This window comes from Nesoenas mayeri (genome assembly GCF_963082525.1).
Source record: "Nesoenas mayeri genome assembly, chromosome: 3".
In the NCBI taxonomy this organism is placed as follows: domain Eukaryota; kingdom Metazoa; phylum Chordata; class Aves; order Columbiformes; family Columbidae; genus Nesoenas; species Nesoenas mayeri.
In genome coordinates, this window is record NC_137544.1 from 34,461,798 (window position 1) to 34,479,633 (window position 17,836).

The following is a 17,836-nucleotide window of genomic DNA, read 5'->3' on the forward strand; positions in this document are numbered from 1 at the left end:
TGATTGTCCAACAGAAAACATGCTTAGGAATGTTTTATTTTGGCATAGGAAACAATATACATGAGATTTACCCTGTTTTATAAGTTTAAAAAGGAAACGTTATCTGGATGTGTGTTACATATACAAACACTTAAGTACTTCAGTCATGAGGATAGATTTTTTTCAACCATGGCTGCATAATGTATTTTGATCCATCATATCCACTGAAATAGGCTTTCATATCAGGGTGATGTACCTAAGAAAATAACATTTTGAGTTGATTAAGCAACAGAATTAACAATAAATACAATCTGATGATACTTAAAAGAACCATTAAATTTACTACAGTTAACTACTTCTAGTGGGATTTTGCCATGTACCTTGACCTCATTTATGTTGTCGGAACAGTGGCCTTCTCAAACTGTCCAAGTTCTCTATAAGTGTTGAACACATTTCATGAGATATGTGCTAGATCTACACCAGCATTGGTGTTTTAAACTCAGCACTATTCCTTGTTGAAGCAGTTGCCACTCAACTCTAGCTGGTAATTTGTTATTTATTTCAGCTGGATCAGTTTTCTAATCCAATTAGGCAGCAGAAGCAGACCAAGGAGAAGGCCTTAGGTACCACAGTGTCCAACTTGAAGATGCAAGATCCCTGCAGGGCAATCCAAGTTACATACCTTGTCGTGATGCAGAAAGCCTACAGTGGGGGGGTTATAACTGTCAACTGGGAAAGAGTTAGGACAAGTCTAAGCATTTTCTCATCAGTCTCAACTCTTCAGGAAATTATGCTGCCTACTAGGCTGTAGGAAATGCTGAGTGAGGGCAAACCACAGACCTTTTGAACTTGAGGCATAGGCATCACTCACCATTTATAATTAATCATCTCAACTAGACAACTTTCAAATATCTGATTTTGTGAGCTTATTACCATCAGTTCCCCTAATAATCTGTAGGGAGAATCAGCCTATCATAAAGGTGAATGAAGCGATCTGATATCCTCTAGACCAGTTTACACAAGGTAGATGTTTAAAGTGAGGTATCTGTTTCTCCCCATGCATTATAAAGGCAACTGAAGGCAGCCAGCTGACTGACATAATAAAGGTGCATTTTTTAGACACATAAGTTAGAGTGACCAGAACCCAGTTTTAAATACTTAGGACACTTATCTGGGATAGCATAGCTCCTGCTCCTGAGTTCAGGTATGTTAGCTCATTTTATATTACAAGCAGGAGCTAAAACAAAAGCGAGGACTGGAGCTAAGGCTTCTGCCAAAGAGAAGAGGTAATGGTGTCACACTGTTCAGCCCCATGGACTGAGGGAGGTCCTTTACGTGCAGCGGCACAGTTTCAAGAGAGACCACAGAGACTCTTCAGGCCAGCCTAACTTAAACAATTCCTTTGGGGTTTCTTCTGAAAGGCAAAAGGTGCCAATTTGAATCTCCTCTGTTTGACTAATCCAAGCATCTCCTGTTAGATGAATCATTCTGCTACTTGCTGTTATTTTAAATACAGGTATTGCCACTATCCACAATTTAAAAGAAGGCACCCACAATAGCACTGGATCCCTTACAAAAAGACATTTTTATGTGGCATGCATGCCTGAAGGCTGCTTTCTGGATCAGAGCCCCCGACAAGTTTAAGAATCAGGTGCATCTTGCATAAGCTAGAAATCAAAAGTTACCAAACTGTGATATACACAAAACAGATTTTTTGGCTCCCAGAGAGTTTTGCACTTAAGAAGAGAGACATTATTCAGTCTGGGCAGCAGATGAGCAGGAGCTGTTGGAAATGCAGATTTTTCAGAGTGGAATTGAGAAACCAATATACTTTGCCAAATCCAGTAGAATGAGATTAAATGTCTCTTCCAACTTTGATAGGTCAGTGAAATCCTAAAACAAAAGTCCATGCCTGCAACAGCCTGTACATAACACAAGTTGCTAAAACACTTAGAGAACTAGGCAGGTGGATACTTGGAAGCTGGCAGTACATGGCTCATTTATCATCTTCCAAAAACGTACTTGAAAGTACAGCAGTAATTTATCTGCTTTCTCTATTAGTTTTTACTAACTTTGCAAAAATATACGTTATCTATTAAGCCAAAGGTCACCCAACTTTTAAATGTACAGGATAACAAACAAGTTGCAACTGAATAAAAGATAAATACTACCTCTAATCCCATAATAATGGTTATCTCTTCCTCAGGAATATAAGCTGTAGATTTGCCAAATCCATTTGCTTTGTTAATTAGAATTCGATAGTGAGGAGTATCTTTTAGATCCTGTAAAAATAGAAGGAAAATAAATAGCTTCAAGGGGAGGTGACGACCGAAGATTACATTATATAATCAGTTAACTCTCACTAGGCTTACAGAACCTAAACCTACTCAATATATAAAGCAAGTTCATTTTTACGATCTTACCTATGTCAGTTTGGAAAATTAAATACAAAGCAATCAAAACTGTAATATGTTAAGTTATTGGCATATCTGAAACATTTTTTAAGTCCAAATTTTAATTAACCTTTTATCCCATAGATCTGGCAAGAAACTAGGTTCCATAACAATTTGTTAGTCACCCTTCTTCCTTCAGCAGCAGCAACAGAGAACAGCAGAGAGAAAGAAACAAATCCAGAACATAATAGCAATCATCTCTGACAATCCCGGTCCTGATCCTGGACAGAGCTAAGGTAACTTCTATGTATATATAAAAGTCTTCCAGCCAAGAAAGGGAAAGTGTGGCTTACTATTATTTTTACAGTGCCTATGAAAACAAATCACAGGCCAGGGTCCCACCATGCTTAGTACTATCCATGAATGTTCCTGCCCAAGGTAACCCACAGTCTAAACACAAAAATGTGATGGATTAATACAGATAGATAACTGGAGGCTATGAAGCAGTTTGTATCGATCAACGTGACAGGCAGTGGCCTCTGCTCAACAATGTAGTAAAGAACTGCAAGTCAGAGAAAGGCAAATCAAAGCTGGGCTGAAAGCCTGGCTCGTCTTCCAACAGGATTTGCAAGGACCAAGCTTAGCAGTTGCCTCATAAAGGTCAGAAGGCATTTTGCATAGCTGGTGCATATAACGTGAAAAGGCAAAGGCAAGTTAAAAAAACCCCAAAGCCACACAGTTAAACCACTTGTTATCACTGCTGAAGCTAATAACATAAAGATGAACACAAGGTCACTGGGAGAACAGAACAACATAAGGTACATAAAAAGAATCAGAACGCCTGATGGGAAATTCATGAGTGTTCAGTTGGTGACAACAATACTGAGAGGAGAAAATGAGAGAAGAGAAGAAAAGAAAGCAAGGATGCAGGTGTTCTAGGAGTCAAAGATGAGTGGCAGGTGGATAAAATTACAGCAGGGAAGGAACAAAACACACAAAACAGGACTGAATGTCTGCTCCCAGCTGAACATGAATTCTCTGCTACAGGCAGAGTTTCTCATTTTTCTCATTTTCAGTTAACTAAATGATTAGTGCCTTCCTGCCACTGAAGCAGCAGGTCAGCAGTCACCCCACAGCATGTGCAGCACTGCATTACCAGACCAGCACTGTCAACAAAGATTTAGTATCTATCTGATTCTCAAATACAACAAGGACTTAGGCTAAAGAATTTCAAAAGCTTCAAGAACTCTTAACAAAAATATGCTGCTAAATAGATTTACATTCCAACTAGCCAGATCCCCAAAAAACATCGCTTTCTAACAGAAATTGATTAAACACAAAGGATTATTTGCATTTCTTAGGTGCAATGAAGATGTTACTAACTATACCTACACTGGATGTTCAGATGTAAGATTTAACAGCCTGTCAACTTCAGTAATACACCAAGAGAAATACATTCAAACATTATAGGTTGACGCTGCTACTGTAAATACAACACTGTGTATTAAAAGTGAGTGATTTTAATTTGAGATGTGTCCAGTACAACCCTGACCAGCGAAGCTTAATGCATCAGTGGTGCAAAAGCAAAGCTCTACTGGGACAACAGTGCAGAAGAAGCAGAGGTATCGCTCAGCTGCACAGGTGCTATGGGACTATAAATATTTTCCCTTAGGTCAACAGGAAGTCTGTCTGTAAGAGTGTTTCTGAAGCTTTTTCTAGCCTGAGTCATTCTGTGTATGTATTAATAGAGTTTAATATATTCAAACCTGTTTCGCTGGAGGATAGTTGTGTTGTAGCCATTCTTCTGGAGCTTTAGCTTTTACATCCCATCCAACAATGACTCCTGAGTAGCCAAATCTTTTGTGAACAATTACCTGTCCCACACTGAACTGAATATATGCAGGCTTTGGACTGTGAACATGAGTTGATTCTAGTTTAACAAAGAAAGAGACTTAGCAAGGATAAGTGTTTGATCAAGTATATTAAACATTTAAACAGACATTCTCCTGACTTCCACCAAAAGTGACAGATTAACAGGCAAAGTAAACAAGGGCACAGGTACTTTGGTCCCTATTCCCCACTCCACGCCCCCTAAATTTTTACTATGATATTTGACAAAGCAACATCCACCAAGGAATGTATTTTTTCTATTTGTATGCCTTTGATATAACATAGGGGTCTTAACAGAAGTTTGGAAAGGATAAACACATGTATGTGTTGACAATTACTTAAGCCTTACATAGAATATTTTACAGTGCTCAACTGATTTTGTCGTTAGTTTTTTTTCCAGTTTAGGTCACAGAATTCTACAATTCAGTCTGACTCTGCGGAATTTCTTTCCAGGAGCAGACTGATCAACTGTTTCTTTTTCTTTTTATGAAGCCGATCTGAATCAGTTCATCTCAATCAAGTGAAAGCTATACCACTGCTTCTTACATCAATACAAAACCGGCACACTCATATCTATTCAATAAAATAGATACATACATATATATACCAATATATCATATTGGTACTGTTACACAACACAGGGTGAAAAGATCTTGGATTTTAGATTTCTGTTTTGCTTACTGAACATTATCAATAATGTTCAGAGAGGCAGGGAAGAAAAAAAAATACTACCATTCACAAAGCAAGTACAGAAATCCCCATAGAAGATCTTAGAGAAGACAATATCAGAAAAAAATCCAAAAGGATTACAAAGATTCCAATACCTGCAAAATAAGAATGGGTTTCAGCTTCATTGTCACCCATTTTAGTTTTCTTTTCTCCATGGTACCAATTCCTAAAATGTAAAATGAATAATCCAACATTCAAACAAGTTCTTTAGAAACTGAGTTTTGGCATAGTCATCCTTCTGATTGTTACTATCTTAAGCATTTGTCTGAATAGAGATATACTGCAAAGCCTTTGATACAGAGTTCCTCACGATTTGAAGCCCAAATTGAATGAGAGTTTTACATTAAAACTGCTTTTAATGAATACACAAGATAAAGGAATTTGTTCCAACAGGAGAAAAGAATAAGAACCTAATTTATTTGGATATGTAACTCTACAGGTGCATTATAATTTTTATATCAGAGGAAACCCATTTATTTTCTATAGGTGAGCAAATATTATTCTGAACTTGTACAGAGTGATTCTTCAGTATCTTTTGTAAATTCTGTTGTGAATTCTTTAAAGATCAGTTAACACTGGTATGGACAAGGTGTCTGGCAATGAGTCCCAGCTTAAGGCTACAGTAAATGTAACTTCTCGTTCTGTACTAGGCTGAATTATTGTGAATTTAAATGGGAGGGGCTAAGGGAGGGACATCGTATAAAGGGGAAATGGTTTTAATTGCCATTGTGAAAAAGACAAAGCATACAGAAACAATGACAAATTTGATATGTAGGGGGGAGCTTTCAAATATTCCTTCTGCTGGAAATGTAACAGGAGTAGACTGTGAACAAATGTATTCGGGTTAACATTTGCCATCCATACCAGTCAGCAACCTGTTGGTGCCAAAGGACTACAGGTTGTCCTAGTCTCCTTCCTCTTTTATGGTGTTCACCACCTTCCCTCTTTCAGTCTTACACCCTTCACCCTGCCTGGAAGAAAGTAAGAGCAGGTTCCACAACTGTGCAAACAATACTGTTTTTATAAACTCTTGGTTTAGCTCAAATCTGTAAGAAAATTTAAGGTTGACAAATACCTGTTAACAGGAACAGGAATGGGCAAATATCCTGATTTGTCAGATTGCACTATAGAAAACAGCAGCTAATATAGTAGGTTTGGAAGGTCTTAAATGTCAACATGTTTTTAGGATAACCAGTTCTTTATAATATAAGATGACACAAGCAGTTCCAAAGGATCATTTCGTCTTTGAAGGCTTTATCTTTAGATACACCTAGAGATTTCCACAAAGTTGCAAAGCAATTGATGGTGAACTTAAGAAATGCTTAAGTTCTGTTTCCATCCATATACTATTCCCCCAGGCTTTCCTGGGGGCAAAACTAAGTCTGAATCTTCCACAGTTCAGAGAACTTGACATCCTTGATTATTGCTCATGGATCAGTAATAAAGGATCTTTGAAGGTCCAGACAAGGTAAAATCTTTGGATCATTTCTACTGTGCAATAATTAAAACTCACAAACAAGCCTTTTAACCTCCCCAAACATGTGCAAGCAACAGTCTTCTTAAATTAAAATGCCGTATATATAAATGGATATAATCCGACTTTTTGTAGAACAGTTCACTGCCACATGTCCAATAATCAAGTTTCCCCTTCTTCCTAAACCCACAGATTTCCCATCTGCATTTTCAAATTCAATTTCAAATTTTCTTGAACTACCATATGCAGCATAAGTTGTCCATCCCATGTTGTAGGATCTGATCCTACAATAGTGTAGCTGCTTACAATCATTAATATTGTTAGTTCTCCGGACTTCATGGCCACATAAATTTAAAGTAGAGGATAACATGGATAGAATTACTGCCATGATTTTTATTCAGTTTTACATGGAGTTCAGATTGCATGTTTGTAGGCAAAAGGTTTTCCTAAAACTGGTAGAAAGTCCCAAATCAATGTCAACAAGGAAATAAGAGACATCTCCCCTTTGTTATTTATTTCACCCCTACAGCATAACCTCCTGTTAAAAAAGGCCACATCTGAAATGTATTCTTACATGTAGACAGTATGTAACATCCTACCTTGTCTTTGACAGCCACAGTTTTAAACGATCTGTCCACGCATCCAGACTCAAGTGAGATTTTGTAAAGCTGCTCCAAGAGGCAATTATCCTTTAGTAGTAAAAATAATCCTCATGTCATTTTAGAAGCCTTCTATAATATTTGTATATATTTTCATTTAATATGTAAACTTTGCTTCTGTAGCAAATAGGAAAAAAAGTCAGTCACCAGGAACAATTTCTCCTCAAAATTAATATCTAAACTGCAAATTAATATATGTTCAATAGTCACTTGTACCAGTAAACCCTATGTATATTTTGGAAAATGCCATTTTTCATGACAAGGTTACTTGCTTTCTGTACTCAGGCCACAGGAATTGCTAAATTGCATCAGATTCTGCAGTTTCAGCTTGAGAATAGCGAGCATGAGACATTTCAAAAATGGGGCACATAATCTGGTAAAAAATAGCTTAAATGTTTTTGCATAAATCTAAAGGGTTAGTAGTTGACTCATGCCATGAAATCTGAAAATTATTTAAATCCGGGTCTTTATGCACAAAGCTAGATTTAGTTATATTTTTTTTCATCAGGCCAGTCTATTGCTCTCATTATTTACTATATTTGAGTTCTACAGATGAACCACACAACCAATGTACTACACAAGTCATAAACAAAAACAAGTCATATAAGTCTCTCTTTACATTGTTCACCTTCAATATACCAACATTTGCCAGTGACTAATGCTATCAGATATTGGACCTGATAAACTATTCTCGCTTTACATTTGGAGATAGATGCGTGCGACGCTGTCAATACATAATTTCTTAGTTCATATATTAACACAAAATGGCACTACTTAACTCTATCATTATGCATGCCTGACATAATTTACTATGCATTAATTTTTGTTGGTTAAGACTCTGTACTGAATCATACTAGGCAAGAAAATTTGTTTTAACAGTAAGTCTCAAAAGATCATGGAAAGTTAGGAATAGTCTTACTAATCGAACACTTCATTTCCCGCTTTTTAAAGGCACATAATCCATAGTAACATGTATTGTAATGTCCGAAAGTAGAATGAGTTTAAGGCATAATTGTACACTCACACAGATTATACACAGATCTTCTATGTGTGAAGGAAACAGGTTGTTATTCACATTTTGAAGGACATCTTTAAACAACTAAATATACTCATATTAAGCCACAAAAATGTCTGAGGTATGATTTGAATGTTGTTTTCATGTAGTGTGTTCCACCCACACTCCAACTTTCCAGGACAAAGTGTCACTGGGGATGAGAAAGAGAGCTCTTTTATAAATAAATACCGTAGGGAAGGCGAGACTTACAACCTTTCTGTTATTTGGATGCGTTGAGCAGAGTCTGTCCCGTACCACTGGGATATGAAATATTGTACAGGAAGGGCAGACAGGAGCATGCAGATCTGCAGAGCTGCAGCTGCATTGATGTGAGGCATTCCCCAACAGGAGGTTTCTCCAAAGATACTTCCCTGCTCTCTACTCTGAAAAGAAGAAGGAAGAAAATAAAAAAAAAGAAACAAAAAATGTAGCAGTCAGCTCTGCTAGCTGTGTAGTACTTAAAAGTTTCCTTCAGATTGTTTTGCTGGTTCACAAAGTAACATACAATCTGTACACGCACATTTCAGTTGCATCCAGAGAACATCTAAATTAGGTCAAGCTGAAATAAATTGGAGGCTACTTATAAAAAATAATAGAAAACTAAAGTAGACTGTTTCACAAGACAAAGAAAATTAAAACCTAGTTAAGAGTTATACAGACATCTCTACCATCTGGAAATACATAAATAAATAAACACAGGAACCGGGAAGCTGCATGGTTGTCCAACTTGCAATAAAAGGTTGTTCTCCATGAACAAAATTCATTGCACTGCTTTATCATCTAATTAAGTGTATTAAACATCTGACACATCAGATTAACGGCCTCAAGAAAAAAAATCTATTTAGATGCAGGTATTATTGCGCATTTGACAGAACTGAGGGATTTTCCTTTCAGATCACTGGCATGCATAGTATCATACCAAGATGACAACGTGTGCTACAGTCTCATCACTAGACTAGGAAAGGATGTGACATCTCTATTCATTACACAGGCACCTGCCACAGTTTACCAATACCTTACAATATTCCCGACTCTTCAAATTAAGATACCTTCAGATGAGGGGGACATTTACTCTCTTTTTAAATTGGTGAGGATTTTTCAAATCAGGACTAGAATGTGCTGAAATCTGAGCTTTTTATCTTTTACACAAGCGTTCTCAGAGTGCACAGGTTCACTACAACCTCCAAAGAGTCACCTCCATTCACTCTCCATTCTGTCTCTTTAGTCTCCAGTAGTGGCTTGTCACAGCCACTACTCTCTAGCAGAGTGCTCAGCTGGCAAGCACAGCAAATTGTTTCAGTCGTATCTGAATTGCTTCTAGTTTCTGCTGTCTAATTTCTGTCATTTACATAGTAATTTGGGTTAGTGTAATACATCCAGTACACATGTACATGGGAAGCTAGATTTATGGAAACTGCCTAGCAAAGGTAGTCAAGATCACAAAATAATGCTGAAGGAGGTCCAAAGAATGTTGTAAGACCCATGAAAACGTGTGTGTGTATAATAAACAATTACCAGAAATGGCATTTTTCACTTCTGCATTACACAGAATCACAGAATATTAGGGATTGGAAGGGACCTCTTAAGATCATCTGGTCCAGTCCCCCTGCCGGAGCAGGAACACCCAGATGAGGTTACACAGGAAGGTGTCCAGGTGGGTTTTGAATGTCTCCAGAAAACGAGACTCCACAACCCCCCTGGGCAGCCTGTTCCAGCGTCTGTTACCCTCACTGAGAAGAAGTTTCTTCTCAAATTTAAGTGGAACCTCCTGTGTTCTAGCTTGTAGCCATTGCCACTTGTCCTATCATTGGTTGTCACCAGGAAGAGCCTGGCTCCATCCTCCTGACACTAGCCCTTTACATATTTCTAAACATGAATGAGGTCATCCCTCAGTCTCCTCCAAGCTAAAGAGCCCCAGCTCCCTCAGCCTTTCCTCATAAGGGAGATGCTCCACTCCCTTAATCATCTTTGTTGCCCTGTGCTGGACCCTCTCCAGCAGTTCCCTGTCCTGCTGGAACTGAGGGGCCCAGAACTGGACACAATACATTACCTGATTTAGAGCCAACAGCAGAGAAAAAAAATCTCCTAATTTCAGACACTATCAGTAGTTGTACACCTAAATTACTTCCTTTCTCATGTACATCTTGAGGCGAGAGGAAGAGTCACGTAATCAGTTAACGAAAGTGCCACCCGCACGGGCTGGGCTGGGGAGCTGGACGGGCGCTGGCAGCGCTCACACCGCAGCTCCTGCCGCCGCGGGTCCTCCCGCTGCTCCTGAGAGCAGCTTTTTGAGCAGCTGGATCCACCAGAGGGAACGGAGAGATGGCCTGGGCCACAGCTGGAACCCCACGGAATCACGATACTCTTGCGTGTGTTCTGAAGCACCTGGAGACCCGCGGGATGGAGCTGTGCCCGCAGCCCCGCGCTCGGGCTGGCCGCAGCCCCTGTGCCGGTGGTTCTGCCCCAGTCCCGGGGCTCAGCGGTACGAAGCCGACAGGCGGGCAGGTGAGGCGGGCTCTGAGGGACAAGCCCCGCAGCCCTCGCCCCAGCGGCTGCCGGGAGCCGGGGTCGGCAGGTGTCGGTGCCACCCCGCAACCCTCCCTCCGTCCCCTCCCGGCCCACCCCCGGCGCAGACAGCCCCTCACCCGGCGGTGGCTTCACCCGGCGGCCCCGCTGTTCGGACGTGCGGGCGGCAGCAGGTGCCGGGCCCGCCCCGCCGCGCCGCGGCCGCCCAGGGGCTGAGCTCCCAGGTTGGGGCGGCGCGGGGCGGGGCGCGAGCTGCCGGCGGCGCGTGGCGGCAGGTAGCGCCGTGAGGGGCGGGCGGACATCTTGTGAGGCCTGAAGTGAACCCGGAGCGGTGAACCCTCTGCCCGACGCCCGGGTGAAGGCTCCGGGGAGACCTTGTAGCAGCCTTCCAGTACAAGGGCATGCGGTAATGGTGGGTGTCACAAGGATGGAGCCAGGCTCCTCTTGGTGACAACCAATGGTAGGACAAGGGGTAATGGGTACAAACTGGAACACAAGAGGTTCCACTTAAATTTGAGAAGGAACTTCTTCTCAGTGAGGGTGCCAGAGCACTGGAACAGGCTGCCCAGGGGGCTTGTGGAGTCTCCTACTCTGGAGACATTCAAAACCCACCTGGACACATTCCTGTGTAACCTCACCTAGGCGTCCCTGCTCCGGCAGGGGCATTGGACTAGATGATCTTTTGACGTCCCTTCCAACCCCTGTGATAATAAGAGAAGTGGTAACGGCTTTAAACTGAAAAGAACGTATATAAGGAAGAAATTCTTTGCCCTCAGAGGGATGAGACACTGGAAGAGGTTGCTCAGAGAAGTTGTGGGTGCCCCATCCCTGGCAGTGTTGGTTGGGGCTTTGAGTAACCTGGTTGGGTGGAAGGTGTCCCTGTCCATGGGCTTTAAGGTCCTTTCCAACCCAAACCGTTCTGTGATTCTCCCAGACTGGCAGTCATCTTCCCCTTGCAGGAAAGGGTTCTCAGATTGGATCAGATCAGGGTTTTCCCATTCTCAGAATGCAGCAAAAACAAAGACCTGAGGGTTTGCACTATCCCCATCTGTGAAGAACTTTAATGTTCTGTGCAGCTGAATTTCACACAAGTTTAACCAGATATATTTGCATATGACAGCACATACTAGCACCAGACATTTTGTGGTAACTTAAATGGACTCTTCTCTACCCCCCAAAACGGAGACACACACAACACGCACCCCCTGCAAGGAGAGGAAGGCATCAGTGATCAGAGCTGCTTCTGGCATGAGCAGACTCAAACTGAGCTCTCATTCTTTAACTGAACACCACAAAGGCAGGGCTGAAAAGTCCCTAAAAGTGAGGGCAGCTTCAGTGTCAGGGGCACAAGAAACAACTATAAAAATGATTGTGCCTCATCGCCCCCTACCGACATTTAGGCTCCTAGAGTCCTGGACTTGGATAGGACCAGCTGCAACACCACTGTACTATGATGTCTTTAAGGAAGTAAAACTCCTTAAAGGACTTTTAGTTTCTAAAGATTTTGATTTATTAGAATACTAGAAGGAAAAAAAAAAATCAGAAAAATTTTCCTGAGGTGTAAAGGGAATGTCACACCAAATGCTCAGAAAGCAGATTTTTTTTTTTTAATGTTTCAAACAGCTGGGGGGAGAATGATACATGTCAGGAGCTACCATCCATTTGGGGTGCCCCGAGTTGGGGGAAGATCCCAAGTTTAGGGAACTATTTCTTAGAGAATTACATAAATCTTCTTGCATACATAAAACCTCAGGGTTTCCACCATTCTTTTTCTCCATGCAGAAGCAGGAATTTCCAGATGTACAAAAGAACCCAATTTCTCTTACTTGATAAGAAAGGCATATTTTCACAGAACTGTGAAACAACTGCAATCATCAAGCTATAGAAAACTAAGAAAACTGTTTTATTTCCTGTAAAAATTCAAAACAGCCTCTTCCATGAAGACAGGGTTCTCCATAAGCCTGGCTGGATCCAGTCAAACACACAGAAAGTGGAATTCTCAACAGGTCTGTGAAACCTGGATAAAAGAACTGCTGTTCAGCAAACTGCCTTTCTGCCACGAGGCCTCCCTGACAATAATCACCTCCTCAGGCAGAGAGAGGAAGCTTAACAAGGAACTAAGGGCACCAAGACAAGTGCAAAAATAATGTCCAAAGCTCACAAGGAGTTTTATAAGAATGTAAGTTTTGTAAAAAGTCTTGGCACACTACTACACAGACTTGAAGCATTTTCTTGGAACATTTCCAAAGCCAGAGAAAAATTACAACTTGATAAATTAGCAGGTAAGAAAAAAACCCTTCCCATAAGACAATTTCAGATGATCTACCTTTCTTAAGACAAAGCTCATATAAGTTTTCTAATAATTTTCCTAAATAATTTAAACTCTCATTTCCTGTATAACTTTATCTATCAGAAGAGTTTAGTATTAACACACATTTTAGAACCTCAAACCTTTTGCAACCACCACACAGAATAAAGCTTTGAATGCTAGATTTTTAATCCTTCCCAATGTACTTGTGCATTCAGATAAACTGATGTCACCGAAGGACAGTGGTAGCACAGAGTGGACACACACCTCGCTCTTCATGTTGAGATTCTTGTTGGGCAAAAATTTGCATTCTGTTGAAAGATGCTGGCAGGATCACTAATTAAAGAGTTCCCCTGTTTAAAGTGATTTTGTTCTGTAAATGTCCTTATGATAATATCTTGGTGAATGGGAAGCTTTCAACAGCTGTATTACCTTTTTTAGCAGTCCGTGGCAGCTTGCCCCACCCTGCTTCATAATAAAGCAAATTCCAGTTTTAAATTAGGGTGCTGAAACATGGGAAAAAAAACCCACTAAATTTCTCCACTGTAGGACACAAATCAAGTAATTCTCTCTAATTTCTACTGGTTTAGTCATATTCTAAACGAGCTTTACATATTAAGAGAGTCTTTCTTATTTTGAATATCCTTGTTCAAAGCTAAATTCAGAGACCTGAAACAAAGCACAGATTAACAGATAAGGCTGTCTGGCCCTTGAATACTAACTAATATGTAGCTTGAACTCAGTATATTCAGGAATATGCCTCTGCAGAAATTTGGTGCTGAAAGAATTTATTACCTGCCTCTGCTCGTTTCCTCTCTCATTTTTTTTTCCTCTCCACTGATGTGCCTGCAAACTAAAGCAATATGAGAGGCAGATAGGACCAGTTTTAGGTAAAACCTCCCTATTTCTGAGAAAAAGAAGCATGAAGGAAACTTGTATGACTGTTATTGGATTAGAAACTGCTTTCCTTAATTCACTCCCCTGTCCTCCCTTCAGCGTGCACACAGATTTCAAAGTACAAGAGAGGACTCATAAATCCTCACTACACTCCTGTAAAAGAGTCAATTAAGCCTCTTGTGAAGTTATCTAACACAGGATTTCTCAGAGCTAGAAAAACAACCTGATATTTTGGGCTTTGAGTTTTGTGTCCACATGACTAAAACGCACAAAAATTATATTTTGCATGCTAACTTTGTGTACAGTAACTCAATCGTATGCTATTTGAATTCCAGTCACCTACTATGTTGATTGCTGCTTTTAGTTCTCTGGCACTTACTTTACTTTCACATGTGCTTCAAATAGAAACATTGATTAGTTTTTAAAGCCATTACACTTTGCCCATTTGTCTTTGGGAAAAATGATGGAGACACTCTTCTGTGAAGCTCATATTAATTGCTGGAGCAGGAAAGAATACAGGTTTTGGTTCAAGAACTTTTCACTTTGAAAACAAAATGGTCAGCTTCAATGATCATACATAATTTCTGTCATTTAATAAGCATTATGATCTAACAGACATAACTGGTATTAACAAGACAATGAACCATTAGTAGTGGCACAGTCAGCATTGAGCTGTCACATACCAACGTTTCACCGCATCTGTTAATCCTAAGTAAACTCCTGATTCCTGCTCAAAGTAAAATAACCACCATAGGTTTCAAAAGGACACCTGTCACACAAGTGAAGAGAGAACTGGGATATGATTGTATTTTAAGGATTCTGTACAGAATTACACAGAAAAAAGACCTTTTAAAAAGAAAGACTGTAGACTTTTTAATAAAATCTCCTTTAGAAGAGACTAACAAAAAAAACCCCAGAACAGCTTAAGACTGCTCACAGTAGCAGAACTAAAACCCTAGACCTGTGGTGGCTTGTTTTTGGAAGAGCACACCACTATTATTACAACACTGTAGTAGTGAAGATGCACATACCATAAAACTCCCACTTTCAATACTTACCAGAAACATGGAAGTGTGCTGTATTTTCAGTATCCTAAAATTATTTCTCTCCAAGCAGAACATGCCAATTACTAAAACCCACACAGATACTTCAGACAACAGAGGCTTTTCCTCATATGCTGAAACAAGTGTTGCTTTTGTCACAGACTCCATGGTGGACATGTCTGGAAAGCTACAGAGAACTTGGTTTGATCTTCTGCGACCATTCCCCGTGGCTCAGCAGGAGACATAGCTGAGAGGTGAGTCACTTCTTCCTTAGGATTTCAGGTAAGGTACTTAAGGATGAGAAGATCATCTGATAAAAGTAGTAACAGGTGAAATTAAACAGAATCCACATGGTGCAGTATTTGAAATACCAAACATTTCTTTTGTCTCACATATTTGGAGCAGAAACATGTAGATTTAAACAAACCAACCCTGCAGCACCAGGAAACAAAATACATCCCGTATTGACTTTCCTGTGCATCACCTGTCTAGGGCAACTAGAGCTGAGGCCAGTACCCTGCATGCAGGAAGAAGAGGGACTTCTCTCTGCTTGGTTGGTTTAAGCTTCTTCTGGAGTTGCTGGGAAGCACAGATTTCCAGAGAGATTGGATGTAGCTCTGGTACAAAGAGCTGTCACCTGAACAGAGATGACTCCTTGGAGGATAAGGGGTACCCTGCTGCGCGTGCAGAAGTGAGATAAGGGGACTGGTAACACGGCATCTTCAGTGCCAGAAGCTACTGCTTTTATGTTGCCTCCAGAACTGTAGTTTTTAGTGAAAAATCCTACAAAACAGCAAATTTTGATCTCTATCAGAGTGTGCTTTGGCTGTCATTTTGTCTGCTCCCACATAAGACACTATACCATACGCTGCTATACCATATTCCACAAGGAATCAAAACAAGCTGATTTTAGGTTGTTCTGAAGAGCACACAAGGAATTGTCCCGTAACACAGTAAATCACTAGATAGAAACAAACACTGTTGGACAGCTTAGAAAAACATGTTTTCTATTTATTTAAAAATAAGTTTGTAGTTACTACATTGCAGTGACAGTAATTCTTACACATACATTCTAGTTTGTATAAAAGGATTCAAAGTATTATGCATCAAAACTAACATAGAAAGTGTCCACATAACGGTAAAGAAATTTCCAATCCATATGTACAAAAAGAAAGGGCACTGTTATCCTGGTGAGATACTTCAGGTTATAACATGATAATCCAGATTTCTGGAAGGAAAAAGCCTTGATAAAGCTAAAGAATTATAGTTTTCAAAACTGTTACTCATTACATACAACAGATTTGTGGTTTACATAATTCTGTACAAAATAGGCATAATTTTTAATCTGAAAATGTGTCAGTTTCAAAATTAACCTTTCTAGGTCATTGCTTTGAAGTTGAGCTTCATTCTATACATACGTAAAACATTATGACAGAATTTAATTCACACGAGATCATCATCCAGTTGTCTGCTACACTTCTGCAGTTTTAGTATGGTCCAAAAATGTAACTTCTGTAGGGTCTCAATGTTATTAGCAAACCAATACACACAGTTGTAAGCACAAAATAGTACATGTACATCATACAGGCATGTGTATGTGATAAGTACTTGTATTTCTTTCTACTCCTAATTTGTATGACCTCATGCTTTGTTTTTCAGGGTAGAAATCCATCATATAGTACTACCTTTTGTCCCTAAAAATGTATTGTTTGCATTATTCAAAGTGAATTTCCTGATGTATTTATCTGCATTAAAAAGGATGCACATGGCTCTTTGTCTCACTACCTACCTCCTAAAAGCTAAATTTATTCACCTTGATTTTATTGTAGCATATAAGGTTTCTCTCTAGAGTGCCTTGAGGCTGTTATAACCTTGGGGAAAATTAAAAAAAAAAAGGAGCTCTAATCACCTTTTTCTGCAATTTAAGATGTCTTTTAATCTCCCTTTCCTGGTGTGTTTCCTCCTGTACCACACTGTAAAATGACACGGCAAATTCCCACATTTAAATTAGCAGAAATGCAAGAGCACCTAGAGGTTAGCACTAGTTTAAAAGCTGCCTGTTATTTCCCCCAGACACAGCAGGAAGTGTACAGGCTGTATCCCCGATTCAAAAACTGGGAACTACGTAAGCTGTCAATACCAGATTTGTTATTGGAAACACATTGTCAAGCCTTGGCCAATTTTATGAAATTTAATACACTTTCCTCTGCATGTGAACCAGCATGTATATACAATAATTTACAGCACAAAACTAACAGCCCTTTTATCAGCTGAATGTCTAGGTCCCCTTGGAAACCAATCTGTTACAAGAACTTCAGGGATAAAAGAAAGCATATTATGTAGTAATTTCACACAGCTAATTTGTCTTCATTAGGTAGCAAACAGAAAACGAGCTTTTGCTTTTTCTAGGTGGGTTTTAAAGCCCTCTACCTCCTGTAACACAGCACTGTTGCAGAATTGTATTTAAATTATTGTTAAATGCACAACTGTGTTTAAAAAAAAAAAAAGGCAAAAAGAAACATTTGAAAAACTACTGCAGGCAAAAATACACTACTTTAGAGTAAGGTAAGGACTCAGGACACTGTGTAATTATTGTGGTCTGGCTATATATTGATTAACCAGCAATATGTTAAAATTATCTCAGCAAGATTTGCATGCTTCAAATTAAATGCAAATGTTGATGAAGGTGAGCTTAAAAACCTAACCTCCAATCTACTATGTAAGTGCAGGGTGAAAGGGTTCCATCCAGCCTACTGCTTTTATAGAACCATTCAACCATTTAACATGCGCCTAAATTCAAATTACATGCTAAAGCATTTACTTGTAATCATCGATCCAACAAATGTGAGCAAAAGATTTAACAATGTGGTGTAAAAATTGTAAC